This window comes from Triturus cristatus, chromosome 5_1, assembly GCF_964204655.1.
Source record: "Triturus cristatus chromosome 5_1, aTriCri1.1, whole genome shotgun sequence".
Classification (NCBI taxonomy): domain Eukaryota; kingdom Metazoa; phylum Chordata; class Amphibia; order Caudata; family Salamandridae; genus Triturus; species Triturus cristatus.
In genome coordinates, this window is record NC_140587.1 from 733,507,302 (window position 1) to 733,529,451 (window position 22,150).

The 22,150-nt window shown below is 43.4% G+C and overlaps 1 long non-coding RNA gene across 4 annotated transcripts in view; it reads right to left on the reverse strand.

The window, feature by feature from the left end:
• Positions 1-22,150, reverse strand: part of LOC146831415 (uncharacterized) — a 125,950-nt gene that overhangs the window by 8,465 nt on the left and 95,335 nt on the right. For 2 of the 4 annotated variants that reach the window (XR_014961281.1, XR_014961279.1), the window contains 3 exons: positions 4,230-4,289; positions 4,103-4,139; positions 2,099-2,393 (listed from right to left, as the gene is read on the reverse strand). This is a non-coding gene — a long non-coding RNA (uncharacterized LOC146831415). The remainder of the gene's footprint in view (positions 1-2,098; positions 2,394-4,102; positions 4,140-4,229; positions 4,290-22,150) is intronic. The other 2 variants (XR_014961280.1, XR_014961282.1) reach the window with 1 other exon arrangement.

Sequence of the window (22,150 nt, forward strand, 5' to 3'; positions counted from 1 at the left end):
ATGTGTTTAAGCGTTTTAAAGCGCTTAGAAGTGTGCAATGTGGCAGACATACATGCCCTTAGGGCATGTATGTGTGCCACATGTGCACACATGGCCGTTTCAGGGGTGCAACAGGGTGTCAATGTGACACCCTGCCACCCTTGCATGTGTTCCCCCCATTACCGAATCGGTATTTACCGATTCGGTAATGAGGCATACCTTCCCATCAATGGGAAGGTATGCCTCATTACCGAATCGGTAAATACCGATTCGGTAATTACCGAATTATTCCGAATCGGTAATATTTACCGACCAATTACCTACATATCATTTACCACTTCATAAATACCGAATCGGTAAAATTCGGTATTTATGAAGTGGTAAATGTGTCCCTACCTACATATGGCCCATGATGTGATAGGCTTAGTTGCTTGGTTATTTGAAGGTAGAAGGCAGAACAGTAATATAATCAATTACAATTAGACAGTTAGAAAGAAACTGTGGGAGAAATGTGACATGCTGAGATGAGATTGTAATTTTTGGGCTGACAGGGACCGAATGGGAGTGGTGGCAGGCATGATTGAACACTGGGCAATAACCCTTTCTCCTGCTGCTTACTTTCAAGGCTAGTGAGTCTGGGACAGAAACATAGAAGGCTGGCTAATTTATAAAAGAGTGGGTATCTAGGCTTGGAAGCAAAAAAAGGAATACCTTAACAAATCCAGCTGCTCTCAATGAGAAGGAAAGTGACTTACTACTTGTCCCAGGAGTTGCTTCATGCTTTTCCTCAATTCAATAATCTGTGACCTCCTGTGCGGCGTAAAGTAATGCAGGACTCAGACAAAAACATTACAAATGTATTGCAAATATTAGCACCAAGTACACTATGTGCACATAAAAAACAATAGCAAACAACAAAAGTTAAGGTGTAGCTACCAAAAGTATAATTTTGAAAGGTTTACTTGACATTTTAAAAATCAAGCAGTCAAAGCTATAAATAAAAATAAATGGGGAATTGGCTTAGAAAGGGTCAAAAACAATGATGTAAATTGGATAAGGGAATGGAAAGGACATATTGTATTGCTATCCTTCCATGCTGCTCTTTCACGACATCATGAAACCTTGCATGATGGGAGCTTTCACAAAGTTAGCCTTTTGCGAATTAGACTTGGGATAAACTGCATACAACATCCTGTTTAGGTTCAGGACCATTTGTGCACTTGTACTATTAACTGCTAGATCAATATAGTGTCCTGTCAACCCGCATTTTGTGAGCCAGCATTCCTGTTCAAATTACCAACAATCTTCCACTACCAGAAGGCATAGAAAGGAAAGGTCACAGTAACAAAAGGGGGGTGAGACAGCCAAGCCTGGCCCTGTGATTAAAGGCTGTGTGAGGAGTGGGGTTGGGCATTGGCGGGAGCTTGGCCAGGCGCTGTGGCAAAAACCCATGTGTGGCAAGGGATGGCCGCAGATGTGTCCTAATACGATATTAATCTATATTAAAAAAACATGTAAATTCTCTGAAAAAAAACAAAGTATATAGTGGAGTATATCTAAGTAAGGTAGTAGGATTTTAACGTAAGTTAAAAATACCTTGGAAATTTATTGAGAACCCAAAGGTTAAAGTGAAGTTATACTCAGGTCTTCTAATAATTAAATACCATTTTCATATCAGAAAAACACTGACATTGACCAGTTATAGGTAACTGACATAAGTATAACTTGCACAGCTATGATGCATTGCTTATGACTGCACAGATGACATCTGAAATCTACTGCCATATTTATATTTATGTACTTATAACCGTTACTGCCAGCAAATCAGATACTTCAAACACTTGGGACTGGTCCCTGACCAAAAATCTTAACTGCCCAGATTTCATTATGTATTTCAAGCTTTATTTTTTTTTTTTAAACGATGAACAGCTTTACCCAAATTGCAAAAAGCGCACTTTCTGAATAAAGATTTAAGTAAAGGTGCAAATTTCCAACAAATTCGTTTTTTCTGTATCAATTCCTTAAAGGATAAACATATCAAAAACTTACCAGTAGTATATAATACCTCCATAAATGTAATAAATATAAAATAAAAACATTTTTAAACAACACCACTTACCTACTGCCATCACTTCCATGACAAGCAAGTGGGGAAGGTTCTGCTCCCGGTCTATGACATCAGCTCAGAGGTGGGTCACCTACCACTGGGTGTGGGATACCCAAGTGTGGAAGCCCACGTTGTTTTCACCTGCGGCAAGCATGAAGGGGGTGGTCCTACACAAAGAAAATCAGCACTTCGACTGCCGTCTCATTAGTTGGCCCTTAACCCTTTGAGCTTTTGTCACACAAAAGGTGGTCCAGGGCTCAGAGATAGTGATGCTGCCTGTGTTGGTGATAGCTGGGAATAGGGATGCCTAAAGAAAAAAGGAAGATAGATAAACTACACAAAAGAGGAGCAAAAAGGCAGTCAGAAAGTAACAAACAATTTTAATAAAGCACAGAGATGCATTTGTCTAATGGCGCATAACTACGCAAAAAAACGATGCAGATTTGCACACCCATTGTCAGGTTCATTGGAATTATCTAATTCTTTTATTTAAAAGTTCATTTATTTCTTGAGATTCTAGGGATTCTTCTTTGTCTGTAAAGGGGATGTGATGATGATGGGGATATTAGAATTTGGTGGTGTAAACCTTTTCCAGAAAACCCTGTATTGTCTGTAGGATCTGCTAATCAAAAGTTTTGACATTTTAATATTAGGGCAACTTATGCTATTCTGCCTCTCACTCCTAAAAGGAAAGCAGTTTTCGTATCACAGTAGCATATTTTCTGGATCAATTCAGGGTTTAATGAATGAGAAATCAAAAGCAGGGCAAACATGTGATTAAGTGAGTGGAGTTGTGCTGGAGGTAAGTGAAGGTCTTAGAAATGACATTCTTCAATCATCAATCAAGGGGCCCAGTGGGGAGGCACCAGACTGTCCCACCGGGAAGGGAGTGAGACATTTCTACAGCTAGAGGATACATTCCTCCTATATATCAGCCACAACACCAGGATGGGCTCAGCTGTATACCAGGGAGCATTTTGAATATGAATTCCGCCTGGGGCCTTCAAGGAGTAAAAATATCTTGAACAGCTATCCATTAAATAATGTGTTTTCATGTATGATTAAAATTCAAAAGTGAGGGTAAGGTGGGGGCTGAAAAATGTTGACAGATTTATTGGGAAATAGGGCCATTATACCCCCACCTTATGCCCAGTTTTTAATGTTAAACATACGTGAACATGCAATTAGTCCCTGACTCACGGTACTGGCTGGGCGGTTAATTCGCATGAAAATATAATGTTGCTGTGTGGTAAATCAGTGCTTTCAGCAGGTGGTAAATGTATGCTATTGCCTCAGTGTAGGAAAAATGTGGAGGTCGGGGGGAGGGAAATTAGAAGGGGAAATGGCAGGTATGGTGGGGTAGAGAAAAGCATTGAATGTCCCCTGGAAACCAACTCCTGAGAGCCACTTGCCTTGGCTTCCAAGGACTGGCTGCGACCAGGAGTTAAGGAGGCCTCTCGGAGCCCGTATCTGCCAACATTATTTAATCGCGTTGAGTTTCAATGGGGTAGCCCACAAAAACTACACGACCTGGGTCAGTAATTCAGTACAATATATCAGTGATCGTGGTAGTAATTTCTTGGAAAGAACAACCATAATTAGAAAAGCTCAATCCACACTATATAGTTGTTAGATGCCTTAATCAGATTTAATAGTATCTCCAAAGGCATTTAAATGCAATTCAAATTCAAAGCATTTCATATTTGGCAACACAGTTGCTCCAGTACGTTGCGATGCAGCAATATACAGTGCTCTTAGTGATTAAAGAAAGAGGGAGGAGAAGTGGGTAGTAAGTGGTGGATGAGTGAGTGAAGGACAAGGAAAGGATGTTGTGACATATATACATCATTTGTAAATAGTATAGGACCTTTCCGGCCTAACACAGGTCAATTGTTCCTGGATAAACACATAGCTCTAATGTACATGCGTATTTCACAATTTAGTCTTTAGAGTTTGTGTAAAAGTTTGGTCTGTCTACGTTTCGACCCCTGTGGCAGAGGGTAAATTAGTCCTTACGGTGGGGTCTTCATCAGGACAAGTTCATGAAGAGTACCTGTGAATAATCAAAATGTATGTGTAAGAAAAAGAACTGTAAGTAAAAGGATTGGCGCTAAAAGAAATTAGTAGAGTAAATATTACCTACTTGGGATAACAGCAGTATGACTGTGCTGTATGTTCAAGGATGCGAGTGGCTCATGTGCGGCTGTTGAAGTCAGAGGGAAAACACATAGTCAATGCTCCCGAATTATGGGTTTCCTTAGAAACGAAGGAAGACACTCAGTGTAACACTTACTCAAGAAAGAAACTGTTGGGGATAAATCATTTGCAGTAAGGGATTAAATCCACTTGAGGACACGGAGGAAATACAACAGGCGAGCGTCAAAGAAATGATGACCAAGGACCTAGATCCATGAGAAATCTGACAAATAGGGCAATTACATCGCAAAATAGCTCATGCTTAGGCGATTTAGTAAATGTTATACAACCGGTAAGCGAACGGAGTGCCGCTGTACACTCAGGCCGCCAGGGGTAGTTATGTGATAGACAAAGAAGTTAATCCACTTAGGACCAAATAAACAAAAGGGAATTTAAAACGGGGGTTCAACAATGAACGGCATAGTCAAAGCTGTCAAACGGAGAATGCGCACATATGGTCTCGTACAATCAAACGCTAAAAAAAAGCTGTTGAAAAGGGTGGCATGGGACCTACAACCCATGTTGAAAGCGTTAAGCCAGTGATTATTGCAACCGCTGCACTGGCTACATGGGTGCTGGTCAAACGTTAGGCACTTAGCATTTACAAATGAAATGGTATGTGGCGCTTTAAGAGTGTATAGAACCCATACCGCTGATGCGCTCTCTCCGGTGGTTTCTAAGACAATGAAACATCAGGAAAACTAAACGTGTCAAAGCCGCAAAGCCCGGTTACATTCAATATAGACACCTTTATATTTGTAGTATCTGCGCCTGTAAACCGCCAAACAATATCAACAGCCGAAGCCTTGCGAACGTGCTTACCTCCTGTGTGGCAGATCACTACGTGCACGCTTACCTCCTAAACGGTCGGTGGGCTCTGAAATGATAGCGGCTGTCATAGTGCGCGTTTAAATAGTAATGACAGCGTGGCGCGCGTGCAGCAGCGAGATGCTGCTGGGGGGGCTCGTCTTCTGTTGGCCAATCAACGGGTTGCTGGTGGATGTAAAGAACTGATGTCAAAGATCATGGGTGCTTGCTGTTTAAGGGATAGTATAAAAGAGCTAACAAAGGGGGAAGTGTAAGGCGGCATATGTATGAGCATGTGTCCCTTGCTAATGAAGAAAACCTAAATCTGATGTATGAGGTGCTCTGTACTGAAGATTAAAAAACTTTGGTTTAGCGGTGTGAAGCACAGGAATGTTGAGAACAATTCCATTTAACATACGCACTGTTCAAAGTATTGATACATTTAAACGGTGTCAACTTGATCGGTATACAAAAGGAAAAGAATACTCACATATTATAACAGGTGTGCATATTATAAAAGACATTCACTTGTGACATTATTGGATACACATTACGTTCCAAAATCACGGAGGGGAGAAAGGGTCTTGAGAAATATACTATATATGCATTATTACATAGTACATAGCATGATCGGATATACAGATTTGGCCTAGAACCCTGAAGGCTGTTTGGCTGCATATTTATATCTGTAGTGTCACATAAGTAGCCCTGGTGTAAGGAGTTGTCAAGGTGCACAATGTCTGATAGAGTTCATAGCGGTGTGTCCAGAAGGCACAACATCTCATATCTCTATGACTTATTCAATGGACAGACCAGCCAGTTGTGAGTTTGTGCCATCTAGTTCATTGAGTCCATTATTAACAGTGTCCAGCAAATGCATCTATTTACATTCCCTTATGTTAAGGATGGGTCCCAGATCTCCTCCCTGTTGACCTAATGACACTTTCTCAAGTACCACCCACTTCATAGAGTAAGCTGTGTGTGTCTGGTTTCTGAGATTTCCACAAGTGGTGCCCCTATTGTGTTGCATCTGATTCTACTGCAATGTTGTAGGATCCGTGTCTTGACTTTCTGTTTTGTTTGGCCAATGTATAGTTGGTTGCATGGGCATAGGATTGCATAAATCACATCACTGGAGTTGCAATTAGTGTGTGCTTTCAATTCAATGGTGTGATGATTGTGGATAAAGGTCTTGGTTTCAATAGTTGTTTTGCATGCCTTGTATTTGGTATACTTGTAGTGGCCCACCACTTCGGGTAGGTTCCACATCCTTTGGATGGTTTGCTTGGGGGGCATGTCCAGAAGTGAGTGGACCACATGGTCTCTGACGTTCTTAGATTTCTTAAAAGCATGCATCAGTGGGTCTTGAGCTTTCATGACATCTGAGATTAGACCCCAAAGTCCATTCGCTACTCTCTTTATTTCATTGCTCTTGGTGCAGTACGTAGTCACGCAAATCATTCTACTAATGTCGCTGGGACGTTCCTTGGGTGTCAATAATGTTTCTCTGTTGTTATACGATGCTCTTTTTCGTGCTCTTTTTACAAGTCTTTTCGGATAACCGCGCTCCATGAGGCGTAGGATTAAATCCTCAGATTCTTTGAAGAAATCCTCCTTCAATGTACAATTCCTCCGTATACGAAGGAATTGGCCAAATGGTAGATTGTCTCGGAGGCCTCGTGTGTGATGACTGGTATATCTCAACAGTGTATTGCATTCGGCTGGTTATCTGTAGAGAGTGGTGTAGAAGTGGTCTTCTGCAGTCTTGATGCTGATGTCTAGGAAGTCAATAGTTTGTCTGTCCCAGTGGATGGTAAACTTAATGTCGTTTGAGCAAGTGTTGAGCCATTCGAAAAAGTTTCTCAGTTCGACGTTATTACCTGTCCAAATTAGGAGGACGTCATCAATGTATCTTCGCCATTCAGTGATGTATATACTGAATGGATTGGCATCAGAATGGATGTAGTTGTTTTCAAAATTATCCATAAAAAGGATCGCTAGATCATGGGCAAAGGCCGCCCCCATCGCTACTCCTTTAGTCTGGATAAAAAATTCATTCTGGAAGATAAAATAGTTAGACATCATGGCTACTTCCAAAAGGTCCACTATAAACTCTGTGGGTACATTGGCCGGTTGTGGTCTTTTGTCGAGGGCTCTTCTCATAGCATCCAATGCTGGCTGTTGTGGGATACTCTTATAGAGCGAGACGATGTCTAACGTCGCTAGTATCTGTTATTCCGGATCAAATTTCATTTTGTCAACTAGATTGATAACCTGCATGGTATCTCAAAGGTATGTTCTTTTCGGCCAGGGGTTTGAGGTAAAAGTCAATATATTTACATATTGGTTCCAGAAGGGATCCACAGCCAGAGATAAAAGGTCTTCCTGGTGGTTTCTGCAGACTTTTGTGTACCTTGGGCAAGGTATATATGGTCAGAAGGCGTGGGTGTTCGGTATTAAGGTACTCAAACTCCTTCTCTGAGAGGAAGCCAGCCTCCTTACCCTCTTCCGTGATTGAGCTTATCTTTCTTCGGACTCCATCTGTAGAGTCACTGTTGGCAGTGGTGTAACTTACATTATATTTCGGTTTTGTAGTCTTCGGTGTTCTGCACCACAATCGCTCCCCCTTTTTCTGCCGGTTTGATTACAATGTTTTTATTCTCCTTCAATGTGCTCAATGCTTCACGTTCACCTTTTGTGATGTTATATTTCACATAGCTTTTGGTGGAGCATGCTCGCATGACATCACAAAGCACCACACTTTCAAAAGTTAAGATCTTGTGTGGCATTATGTGAGCCGGTGGCATGAAGGTGGACGGTGGTCGCATTCCAGTGATCGATGTGGAGGATATCGGCTGAATGTCTGAAGAAATGCCTTGAACGAACTTTCCTGAAGAAGCAGTGTAGTTTGGATTTCACATTAAAGCATTTGGGATGCGATGTGGGTACAAATGAAAGCCCCTTGCTGAGGATGCTGGTTTTGTTAGCAGATAGTGAATGTGAGGATAGGTTAGGTTGATAATAGGGCTTTCCTGTTGGTTTAACATCTGGATGTTTTCTTCCAACTGTGTTACCATCTGTATGTTCTCCGCCGAGTGTTGATTTACCCGTGATTCTCCGATTGGAAGTGGACTTGTTTGGGGTTCTGCCCTTCTCTACGTCCCGTGTCCCAATTTTGCTGGTTCTGTCCTCTACGTCCTCCTCTGTTCCAGTTGTATCCTCGACCCCTGGGGGGTCTCCAATGGGTGTCCTCTAAAAAATGCTGTCTACCCGTTTGCTGCCCCTGTGGTGGTTGGTACCATGGATCCTGGTATTGGTGGTTGCCGCTGGGTCCTGCTTGCTCGCTGTCACTGCTGGTGCTGCATGATGAATCAGAGAAATTAGTGAACCTTCGGTTACCTCTATAGCCTCCTCTACCTCTGTAGAAGAAACGTCCTTGATTGTCTTGTTTGAAGTAATCTTCCTGCAAATAGGGGTATGTTATCTTTTTGTCATAGTAGTGAACGTCTTTAGCGAGTTTATCAAGTTTCTTCACTTGTGTATTAATGTCAAATTCCTTAATGAGTTTTTCTAGTTGCTCAAGTGCTTCCTTTGCGTTGACCATCCATTGGTGTGAACAATTGTTTGCCACAAAGCTGAACCCTTCCTTAAATTTCGGGTTATCTACGAAGATTGCAGGTTCATTGCGGACCTGCAAGCCCGTTGGTATGATGTTCGCTTGCAGATATTTGGTTAAGAGATGTCCGTGGAGACGAGTCCGGATCAATTTTTTCTCTAAATGCTCTAGTTTATTTATTTTTTCATTTAGGGAAAAATCAATGTTGGGAGTATTAGATGATAGAAAGGAAGCCCCAGAGTCACCTTGTACTGATCTGGTGATGTATTCCTCGGTGTAAGCGAGCGTTTCCCTATCTGACATGGTATGTCTCAGTTATTTAAAAACAAGAAAAAAACCCTTGCAAGTGTGCACTTGCTCTGAGAGTGTTGAGTTTCAATGGGGTTGCCCACAAAAACTACACGACCTGGGTCAGTAATGCAGTACAATATATCAGTGGTAGTAATTTCTTGGAAAGAACAACCAAAATTAGAAAAGCGCAATCCACACTATATAGTAGTTAGGTGCCTTAATCAAATTTATAAGTACCAGCACCCATGTAGCCAGCGCAGCGGTTGCCATAATCACGGGCTTAACATTTTCAACACGGGTTGTAGGTCCCATGCCACCCTTTTCAACACACAGACGACACCACTTTGTTTGTTTTTTCTAGCGTTTGCTTGTACAAGACCATATGTGCGCATTTTCCGTTTGACAGCTTTGACTATGCCGTTCATTTTTGAACCCCCGTTTTAAATTCCCTTTCGTTTATTTGGTCCTAAGTGGATTAACTTCTTTGTCTATCACATAACTACCCCTGGCGGCCTGAGTGTACAGCGGCACTCCGTTCGCTTACCGGTTGTATAACATTTACTAAGTCGCCTAAGCATGAGCTATTTTGCGATGTAATTGCCCTATTTGTCAGATTTCTCATGGATCTAGGTCCTTGGTCATCATTTCTTTGACGCTCGCCTGTTGTATTTCCTCCGTGTCTTAGATCTCAAGTGGATTTAATCCCTTACTGCAAATGATTTATCCCCAACAGTTTCTTTCTTGAGTAAGTGTTACACTGAGTGTCTTCCTTCGTTTCTAAGGAAACCCATAATTCGGGAGCATTGACTATGTGTTTTCCCTCTGACTTCAACAGCCGCATATGAGCCACTCGCATCCTTGAACATACAGCACAGTCATACTGCTGTTATCCCAAGTAGGTAATATTTACTCTACTAATTTCTTTTAGCGCCAATCCTTTTACTTACAGTTCTTTTTCTTACACACACATTTTGATTATTCGCAGGTACTCTTCATGAACTTGTCCTGATGAAGACCCCACCGTAAGGACTAATTTACCCTCTGCCACAGGGGTCAAAATGTAGACAGCCCAAACGTTTACACAACCTCCAAAGACTAAATTGTGAAATACGCATGTACATTAGAGCTATGTGTTTATCCAGGAACAATTGACCTGTGTTAGGCCCGAAAGATCCTATACTATTTACAAATGATGTATATATGTCACAACATCCTTTCCTTGTCCTTCACTCACTCATCCACCACTTTCTACCCACTTCTCCTCCCTCTTTCTTTAATCACTAAGAGCACTGTATATTTCTGCATCGCAACGTACTGGAGCAACTGTGTTGCCAAATATGAAATGCTTTGAATTTGAAACGCATTTAAATGCCTTTGGAGATACTATTAAATTTGATTAAGGCAACTAACAACTATATAGTGTGGATTGCGCTTTTCTAATTTTGGTTGTTCTTTCCAAGAAATTACTACCACGACCACTGATATATTCTACAACATTATTTAATCAACAACAACGTTGAAAATCTGTTTCGTTTTCCTCCGGAAAGCAGAGTGACTCTTCCCAAACATTTGACTACTTCACGTTACATGCAATTTCATGTGTTCTGTAGAGCTTGCTATGTCATTGGTAGAGGGTTGAGGGAGCCCCTGAAATAAGGAAGCCAGAAAGCCACCCAACACTGCAGGGGCTGTGGGGGCTTCAGTTACACCTCTGTCTTGCTGATGTGGTATTCTGAGAGACAAATGTTCAAAACCTGAAAAGAAAATGGACATAATATGTGGCTCTCTACGAACATTTCAACTGGCCTCTAATAAGGACCCATTGAGTTAAGAGGTGAGAAAGACAAGCTTCTAAGGGACACTTTCAGACACTGTGTCCACACAAGAAAGATTGTTTTGTGCTCACCAAGCAAGGCCTCTAGCATCAGGAGTGTAGGAAGCTGGCTCTTTATGTAATTTATCAAAAAAAGGTACACTATGTAGAAAACCCAGATGACCCTTATTGGCTTACAGGGCTTAATTAAAAATCCTAAATGTTCTCTTTGGTGGTAGTGTGGGGGAGCTGTTTAGGTTTATCAGAGGATAGTGTTAGGCATTTGTTGAACACACAGAGTCAGTAAATCAGACACACACTCAAGAAGAATCCTGGGACCAATTTAGAAAAATAACAGGTATTTTTATATATATTGTAACACCAAGAACATTGTAATTGAGTAAAAATATTAATTTGTACAGGTAAGTAAAAAAGTAACACATATTCAATTTCATGTGGTAATGCTTTCCTTTTTCTTTTTTTTCTCATGATGGAGCAACAAAAATTGATACCACATATCAGTGAGAGCACATATTTTACCTACATAATATTCATATTTCACATTAAAACATTCAATATTAATATCACATATTAAATAATGAACATTAATAAATAAATAAAGATAAAGACTGGAGGGCAATAACAAAATTGATAAATACACACAGACAAAAGTCACCATCAACCAGCAAGTGAGACTGCATGAGATAATCAAGGGGCCTCACATTCAGGCATTCATATAATCAAGTACAGTTCCCCAAACCTTTAACCCGAGTTTCTTCCTTCGTGGCTCTTTAAGTGTATAGAGAAAATGCTCTAAACGAAAAAACAAAAATAATCTGGATCTCCACATTTTTAATGTAGGTGATTATTTTTGAAGCACAGCCGGACCACCGCTGTAGCCATAAATATAAGGTAAACCATGTGTGACTTGGCCTGCCCAGTTGGAGCGCCATACTTGATACCTAATAACATAGCAGTAGGAGTGACCTTAATTTTTATCCCAGAGTAGTTAAAAAGGCCTCTATCCCTGACAAGAATTGATTCAGCTTAATACAAGTAAATAAAAACATGAAGACTATCAGCATATTCAGCTTAGCATCGAAAACATTTGAATCATTAACACCTCCCCATTTCAGCATTTTTGCAGGTGTATGATAAAGATAAAAAATGGTTTTATAATGTTGTACTCAGAGGCTTAAAGAGATTAGTATTTCCTCTGACATTTCAATGGACTCCTGAAGCAGTCCACCACCTTGGCCCAATATAACACTCCACTTCTCATTCTGCGTTTCGAGATCATCCTCCTGCAGCTCCAAAAGGCACTTGTAAATACAGCCAATTTTCTCTCTGCTTATGATTTCTTCAATAAGGCCCTTTCTTTCTATAGCCCCTGTTTGCACCTTTTTGAGAAGGTATCTGTAAATACTTTAAGACGTTTATATTTGATAGATCATATTTAGCCCTAAGTGCAGCAAACGTATAAACATATTCCTTCTCATAAAAGTCCCCAATAATTGTGATCCCTTTTGACTTCCATCTAGCCATGATATTATCCCAAAATATAGAGGGTAATAGCTGTGCAGTAGACATGGGTGTATAATAACGTATTCTTCCCATTTTTAATCTTCTGCAAATCTGTTTCCACACTTTAACCGCGGCCAAGAGAACCTTGAATCAGGTCTTTTTATAATAACTGGGTTAGATCACCCTAAGAAATCATCTACCTGCGTCCAAACCCAACATCATCTTATAAATAGAGGGGGCATCGGCTACATCACTGCAAGCTTCTCCTGTCATTAAAATCCTCATATTCTGCAAAAGGCAAGCATAATAATAGAGTAAGACATTGGGAACTGCCCAACCACCCCGGGATAAACTTAATTGCCCTGCTGGCTTGTTTCTGCCCCCAAATAAATCTGCCACAAATTGCTTGTAGTTGTTGCAGCTGAACTCTGCTAAGCTCCAGAGGGCCCGACCTAAAAAAATAGAGCATTTTTGGTAGAATATTCATTTTTAAAACATAACATCACCCGACCAGTGACAAATATAGGCCCTCTAATCTCACCAATTCCTTGCTAAATCCAACCAACATAGTGCCCCAATTAGCAGCCACTAAATCATCCAGGCAGCCTCTAATTTTAATGCCTAAATAAACTGCCTCTTGCACGACTATGATATCATCGAAGCTGGCCTGAGTAGTGCAGATGATCTGTGTTTTTCCAGCATTTAGTTTATACCCTGACATACAACCGAAGATATCAGCCAGATGTTGCATTTTAGGCATTGCTGCAGCTGGTGATGTAGTGATAATGGTCACATCATCAGCATAGGCCAGTACCTTATATACTTCATGCTGAATTTGCACCGGTTGAATAATAATGCTCTGTTCTAACTGTGCCAAATAGGGATTAATTAATAGTGCAAACGATATAGGGGAGCACGGGCATCCCAATTTTGTCCCTCGGGTAAAAATAACCTGTTCTGACTCTAAGCCCATCACGCATGTCATGGGAATAGGAAATCTATACATTATTTTAACTGTGTTAATAATGCCCATGCCAAAACCAGCACATAACATCACTGATCAGAGATACCCCCAGGAGACATGGTCAAATGCCTTTTCGGCATCCAGGAGTATCAGCCCCAGCGGACTCTGCTGCACCCTTGTTATTTCAAACAGACTCACCACCTGATTAACATGATTAACCGTGCCCCTCCCTGGGATAAAGCCATATTGACATATTGTGACCTTGCGAGACGTGATGCCAGAATATTTGCATACATTTTGTTGTGACTATTTAATAGTGAGATGGGTCTATATCACCCGGGCAGGGTTGGAGGTTTTCCCTTTTCTTAAAAAACAATAATATTAGCAGCGTCCCAAGATGATGGGGCCTGCCCCCCCTGCGCTGCCTGGCATGCTAAAAGCATATCCATTTTCAGTGAAAAAAAGCAACTTAAAATTCCAAAGGTAATTTATCAGGCCCTGATGCTTTCCCAGCCGCTAATGATTTGATAGCATCCTCAACCTCTCCCTTAGTAATTGGTAGATATAGGCATGCAGATTCTTCACTGCTGAGCTGGTGCCTAAATAAATCTTGAAGTGATGGACCAGACAAAGAGCTCCCTGCTATATTATCTTCGGTATACAGATCCTGATAATAAGTTCTAAGTATTGCTAAAATCTCAGGGGGGTGCTGACTAAATTCTCCATTGAGTCTTCTAAAGCCTCTATCCCGTGCTCAGCCTCCTTATTCCGATTACATTTGGCAAGGCACCTGCCAGCAGCCTCCCCAAATCTGTAACAATTTCTCATATAAATTTGATCTAGAGGCAATATCCTTAGACCATAATATGTTAATCTTGGCCTTACAGCGGGCGACTTCAGCTTGTGCTAGAGTACTAGGCCCATTGTCTGCCACACATTGTATCAGACTGCATTCAACCCTTCTGAGTTCCTCAAGCATTCCCAGAACCAGGGTATTATACTGTCTCTGCTTGTGCACACCAAAGCTCAGGATCACCCCTCCTAACCCTGCCTTCAAAGCATCACAGACTATGCCCAGGGGGACAGTATTCCTATTGATCTCCAAGAACTGAATAATCCAACTTTTAATATGCACCACAAAAACAGTGTCTAATAATAATTTTCTATCAAAAGAAAAAGTTCTTAAAGGCCGACTAAGACCCTGGACTGGAATATCCATTACTACTGGACTATGATCATATTTCAGCCTAGGAAATAGCTGCATTTTAGCCATTGTGGCCATGCCCGGAGATATAAAAAAATTGTCCAGCCTAACCCACTTATTATGTGGGCAGGAAAATAAGTAAAACCCACCTCAGGATATCAATTTCTAAACCAGAGGTCTATCAAACCATGCTCGGATGCCAGCTGTTGTAATGGCCGAAACACCTTAGGTTTGCTACCCCAATACTGACCATCCTTAAATTCTGGGAAATCAAAATGTATATTTAGGTCCCCGCAAAATATCAGGGAGGTTGGCCAGGAGGCCAACTCGATGTTAAGAAAATCCAAAGTTTGTGTCTCATCCATATTTGACCTATACACTAAACATACAACAAATTCATAACCCCCAGCAGTACATTCAGCAATAGCCCAACGCCCATGTTTATCTGCAACAGCCCTGCCCTGTAAACGTATTGTTCTTTTTGCCAAAATAGCCACCCCTCGGGATCTAATGACTCTCAGCTCCATAGCTACTCTCTGTCATTTTGCCCTATCATTTAAACCTGACACATTAATCGTACATACCCGTCGCCTCCCAGCCCTCAACCCATCCCCCATTGAATCAGGATTACTTCATCCATATTCAGCTTACCATATCTATATATAGATATTTCGAACAAAAAAATAGCTCCTGCCTCATCCACCATGATTTTTTAACTTTTCTCCCCCAGCCCCCTCCCTGTGAATCATCCTCTCCTAACCCCTCCCCTTCTCCTCCTTCACCTAATGAGGCAGTAGGGCTTATGGTCCTTTAGTGATGGAGAAAACTGACACAGTTCCCCCTGGTCATCCCCCCAAGAAATCATTCCCAAAACATGTCATACAAATCTAGTTTAACTGTCATATCAAACTATTTCTATATTGTTTGTAAATACTCCTTTGCTTGGGTCTCCAAAATGAAAAACTGTGTTTGGACCCTAATTATAACTTTCAACTTGGCGGGGTTAAGCAAAAAAACCTGTGCCCCATTTGCCTGAAACATTGGGATTAATTGGTGCAGTTGCCATTGCTTCTCTACTGTCACACGACAGAAGTTGGGTCTTACAAAGAACTCAACCCCCTTCCCTGCCCTTTTTCTGTCTAGGCGCGCCAGATCATAAGTAGTCTCTTGAGGCAGAAAATTACACAAACAGATCAGAATAGCTCTTGGTTTAGTCACTAGCTGTCCCGGAGTACCACGCGGTTTGAAGGGAAATCGATGGTCCCTCCAGATCCCAGGACCACCATGTAAGATCAGGAAATGCTTCTGTAAACAGTTTGACAATACATTTCCGGGCTGCAGTTCCCTCCATGCCTTCAGGAATACCTACAACTCTCAGACTATTCCTCCTAAGGTGATTCGCTAGGTCAGTCAATTTCCATAGTGTATTATCCTTCTGCGACTTTAAAGAGTCTGTAAGGGATTTCGAATTCTGTGCTGGATTTCGCAACACGACGGATTGAATTCTGAAGCTTACGGCATGCCCCCTGGGTTCTTTGACTCCCCATTAGAGTCTCCTCCCTATGAGCCATAATGCTCTGGTATATTACCGACAGCGAAATCTCTGGCGAGCTTTCTCCTTCCCCTTCAGCGACAGGTACACTATCCACATCGATGCCCCCCTCTAGGCCAGGAGAAAAGGAGTAGTCCCATACCAAGAACCCTGCACCTCCCTTTGCCTTGAGACTGGTCACATCTCCCTGTTCCCTCAGCCTCTGCACCGTGGAGGGGCTGACACCCCCTGCTGCACCATTATTTTCATCCTCCAGACACAAACTGCTTAAATCGCTACCATCACTATGTGTGATTTCTCTGCCAGCCCAATCCTTTATGCCTCCCAAACTTTCGCCCCCTGAGGAGTTAGAGGGACCCAGAAGTGAGAAGAAGTTGTCCCAGAGTCCACTTCCTGTGGGGCACACATATTATCCAGCCAAGTGGTTTGATCCCATTTTAGGGTGTGGGGAATATATTTCGATTTATTCCTTGTTTTCTTTTTTTTAACATCAGCCTCCTCAGCTCTCACTGTTTGAGACATACCTAAATCTTTTCCAGTAGTCTCCATAGTCTCCTTAGACTCATGGCCCAGGGGCCCCATAACTGGAGCCTCCTCTTGTGCCCCTCCCGCACAGACCATGCCTGAGTCATCAGGACCTTTTCCCATCATCCCCAAAATCCTGTGTCCTCCACACTCACTTCCTTGGCTTGCCCGCTTACTTGGAGGAGAGTACTGAGGGGGTAGTTGAAGTATCTCATCCTGACTCATCTGGGGGCCAAGCACAGGGTTTAACGTACCATGTACTCTGCCCATACCGGTCTCAAGATCATTCCCTTTTTTAGTCTTAGCATTTTGGGCTTGAAACAATGCGGGAAAAGTATTCTTACCGTGACCCGCAGGGCAGTCCTTTTGAGCATTGTCCATGGATCCTTGTGAAGCTCGGATTAACGAGGCAAGATGGCGCTACGGAGGCCATGCAAGCTGACACACATCTTGCCATAAACCCCCCCATTGTATGGACTCTGGGCATCCAGCAGCTTTGGTGTAAACAGCATGAGTTGGCAGTGGTACTTGACTCGCACACGGCTGGCTGCTGCGTTGGACGCAGACACTTTGTGGTTGACCCCCTACAGCATACTGTCTCACGGACTCAATGCATCCCAAACTCGTGAGAGAAGCAAAGGTCAGAACAGCGGCCAGTTTGGCGAAAACTGCAGGGACCGCGGATGTGGTAATGCTTTCCTATGGAGAAAGAAACATATATTGCACACAGTTACTTGTAAGCGTATTTCGAGGGTTTCCTTTAGGACTTAAGGTGCTAGGGGGCCAAGGTCCAAAGTACCATCAGCAGTTTGAGTTTACCTGCCCTGGCGTGTCTGGTCGCAGAGGTGCTGGATGGGTTGGTAGCTTTACTCTCTAAACTGTAGGCAAAGCGAGGGGTCACTTGGAGACAGGCTGCAAAGGGGGACTTGGGGACTAGTCCGGAAGCTCCTAATGGGAGGTTCAGTTTGTGAGGGTCATGAGAGCAGGAAGCACAATCGGTTGTTGTGGACCCAGGCCGGGGAGCTCAGGTGCAGAGGGTTTAGGTCAGCTCGGTCTGTGCATCAAAGGCACTCACGGTTCTCATTTACACCTCCAAGGGGGGGGTCAAAACAGGACAGCTGGGTAGCTCTCGGTACTGGCCTCTGTGATGCTGATATTCCTCATCAGTTGGTCAGTAGTTTCAGCATTGGAGTCTGGATTGTATTGCAAAAGAAGCTTTGGCTGCTGCAAAGGGTGCAGTACGCATTGTATAGGTGTTGGACGGTTCCAGTTGGTCCTGGCATCTTCACACGTGGTGGAGAGATGGATCTAACCACCTGGAGCAAGGTTACTTTGCTGTATTGGTGGGCTCGGTGGTCAGCAGAACGGTGAACCAGACGTTGTGGTCAGTACCTGTAAGTTGCAGGGAAGTGGCTTCTCTTCTTCAAGATAGATTCTGATAGCTTACCAAAGTTCTGGAGGTCCTCTGAGGCTTTTAGTGGATGCACAGCTGCAGGGCGAGTCGGATTGTTGTTATTGTTGGGGCAGTAGCAGGCATGCAGGCAGAGTTTGGCATCAAAGTCCACCAGTATATCGCAGTTCTCGCTTCTTTGGCTCTTCTTGGTTCGTCTTCTTCTTTTGTCAGAGGAATTTGTGTACCTGGTGTCAGGGGTCTACTTAAATACTGAATTTTGGGGAATTAAGGGGAGTGAAGGGTGTAGACAAGGGGCTACTAACCCTTGTGGTCACTACACCCCCTATATGACCACTTCCTGTGGGGAGTGTGCATAACTCATTCCCAGAGTTTCTAATTCCACAAAAATCAAGATGGTGGAATCCTTCTTTCATGGGGCACATTAGGCAGCTCACCTTAGGGGTGTGATTAGTCTGGTAGTGCACCACACGTCCTTGCCTAGCTAATTTCCCACCTGTCCTGGTGCCAATGGGCCTCATGGCATGAGTTGGCATCTCCCAGGTCTTGGGGAAGCCGAGGTTGTATATCAAAGGTGGCAGAGACTTTGAGACCACTGGCCTTCATTTGCAGATTTACTAGCCAACCCCTGCAAACTTCAAATTTACCTAAAAAAAATAGAATTTTCTCCACATTTCTGTAAGGGATCACTGCACCAGTCCAGTCTCAGCCTAATGCCGTCTAAAAATAAAACTGCTCTTTTGGATCCACTTTCGTTCATCCTCAATTTCTACATGTTTTTGGCCCTTTCCTGGTGCAGGCACTTAGCCCATCCACACAAGTGAGGTATCATGTTTATCGGTATCTGGCTGAAAATGTGTGCCAGCACAGTGATCCCACAGAGAAATGTGAAGAAAATGTGATGTTTTTTAGCTAAATTTGAGGTTTGCAGAGGATTATGGGTAAGAAAACATTAGGGGATCCACACAAGCCACATCTCCTGGGACTCCCTCAGGTGTCTAGTTTTTGGAACTGGCTGGATTTGGTAAGTTTTCCTAGATACCCGTCGAGCCTGCAACCAAAAACACAACTGTACACCTTGCTCAACCAGGGCGTTTTGTAATAGATCATTTTGATGTCTCCACAATACGTTTTGGGGCCTTCTGTGAACTTGGCCCACCCACACAAGTGAGGTGCCAATTTTATTGGGAGACCTGAGGAAATGTTGCGTGGTGGAAAATTTGTGCCAGCCTGGTGATCCCACAACTTTCCCACACAGAACTGTGAGGAAAATTTGATTTTGGAGCTAAATGTGAGGTTTGCAGGAGATTCTGGATAAGAAAAGGTTAGGGGATCCACACAAGCCACACCTCTCTGGACTCCCGGATGTTTCGTTTTTAGAAATGTCTGGGTTTTGTAGTTTTCCCTAGATGGCCGTTGAGCCTCGGCCCAAAAATGCAGGTGCTCCCTTGCAAAAACAGGCTGTTTTATGATAGTTCATTTTGATGTGTCCATAATGTGAGGAAAATGAGTTTTTATAGCAAAACGTGGGGTTGCAGGGGATTCTTGGTGAGAAACTTTTGGGGGATTCACATAAGCCACACCTCCCTGGTGTCTAGTTTTCAGGACATTTGTGCCGGCCTGGTCATCCCACAACAGTCCAATACAGAAATGTGAGGAAAAAATATGCTTTTGTCAATGAACCCAATTTACAGGGCTTCTAGGTAAGGAAACCTTGTAGAATCCACACAAAAACCGCATATTATTCCCTTAGTGACCAGTTTTCAAAAAGATGTGTGGGCAAAAGGTGTTCACTAAAGAGCGAGTATGCACGGATGGTAAAAAGCAAAAAAACACCAAAACATTATTGCACACCCATCCATTAGTCAATAACAGACATAATGGTTGGATTTGGCACAAAGGTAAGTAAATGGCTCTTTAAAAAAAAAATGTATTCACCAATTACTTTACAAAATAAAATCTGGAAAAGTCAGTGCCAATAATATCAACATCATATCAGAGAACCGCTGACTTGCAATTTGTGAGCTGTAAAGTCATAGCAAGGCACTAACCACTTTACAGTCCATTCACACGCCTTTCTTGTGTTACACACAGAAAACCATTCATACTGCAAGCTGCGGGCCCAGCATAATACAACAATTAAATTTACAAACAGCGCTATTCAATGACCCATCACTCTCATTCTAACGGGACTAATACACCAATCACTCCATCAAGCACTGAAATATCAAACAGCTAACAAATTCACCACAAGCATGTCAGTACACATAGTTGCTACCAGCCAACAACACACTGCCAGTCCAAACACACCGCTAGCCAAGCACTAACCCACACACACCACCAGCCAAATGCCAGTCAGCGCACATCGCCAACCAAGTGTCAGTCCACGCACACTGCCAGCCAAGCACCATTTTGCACACACCTCCAGCCAGATGCTAGTCCACACAGACCACCTGCCAAACACTAATCAGCGCACTCCACCAGTGAAGCGCCAGTCTACGCACACCATTAGCCAATCGCCAGTCTAAGCACACCAACAGCCAAGCCCCAGTCCTCACACAATGCCAGCAAAGTGCCAGTCCATGCACACTGCCAGACGTGTCAGTCCACACACACTGCCAGCCAAGTGCTAATCCACACACACCACCAGTCAAACTCGTCAATGCACACCGCCAGCCAAGCACCAGTAAATGCACACACCCAGCCAAGCATCAGTCCTCGCACACCACCAGTCCAGTGCTAGTCAACACACTCCACCAACCAAACACCAGTCAACGCACATCAACAGCCAAGCGCATATCCACACAATCTGCAAGCTAGGGGTCAGTCCATGCACACTTCAAGCCAAGCGTCAGTCCACACACATCACCAGCCAAGTATCAGTCCACACACACCGCCAGCCAAACATCTGTCTCCACACACCACCAGTTAAGCATCATTCCACACACACAGCCAGCCAAGCATAAGTGCACACACACCGCCAGCCAAGTGACAATCATGCACATCACCAGCCAATTGCCAGTCCATGCACACTGCCAGGCAAGCGTCAGTTCATGCACACTGCAAGCCAAACATTAGTCCACACACACCACCAGCCAAACGCCAGTCAACACACACCACCAGTGAATTGCCAGTCCATGCACACTGCCAGCCAAGTGCCAGTCCACACACACTGCCAGGCAAGCGTCAGTCCACACACACAGCCAGGCATGCACTAGTTGACACACACTGGCAGCCAATCGTTAGTCCATGCACACTGCTAGTTAAAAGCCAGTTCACACACACTGCCATCACATTTTAAATTTTTTATAATTTTTATCCTCTCCTGGAGGCACGATCGTACCCCAGAGGAAAAACACCTTCTTTTTTTAAAATATGCCCCGGGGGGTGACCCATTGACCACGGGCGCTGAACCCCCAGACACTGTTTCCTGGTGACCTAGTGGTATTCCCGCTCACGGATCACGCCACAAGCACAATACACAAGCAGAAATAGGTTTGTGGGAGGCATTGCTGCCTCCCACAGACATGGAGAGGCATCCTAAGAGGTGGAAACCCCACTGTACACAGCAGCAGGATGCTTACCTGTCTGCTTCTCTACTACGGTGGGGGTTTGTGATGTCAGCGTGCTTTGCGACATGCTAACGTCACAAATGAGCAGGAGTGGCGGGGCAGAAGCTGAAACAATTCTGCATTTCCCCCACCCTTTAGGGAATCTCAGCCCTCAGGGAAACTACACATGTATGAAAAATAAATTAGACCCCCACAGGGGGTTAGCCTGTGACCAGGAGGGCCTACCCTCATCAGATTCATCTTCTAGTTTTGCATTTGTTTTTTAATTTCTCCCCTTGTGGGTTGATTGCACCGCCCCAAGGGAAAAACATTGATTGTAAAAAAAGCATATATATGCACTTGCATGAGAGCCGACACCCAGTAGTATTCCCTGGTGTCTAGGGACATTTCCTGGCCTTGGGACGCAGCCACGCTGTGATCCACAGCTAGTAACAGTGGCAGGAAGACATTGTTGGAGGCGGGAGACTCTTCCCTTTCTAACGATGCCTTACTGACATCTGGGGAGGCATTGGGGTACCCCAAATCCCACCGACAATGGAGCATGCTTTTCCCTGGAGTCTTCTCCGTCACTGGTGAGGGTTTGTGATGT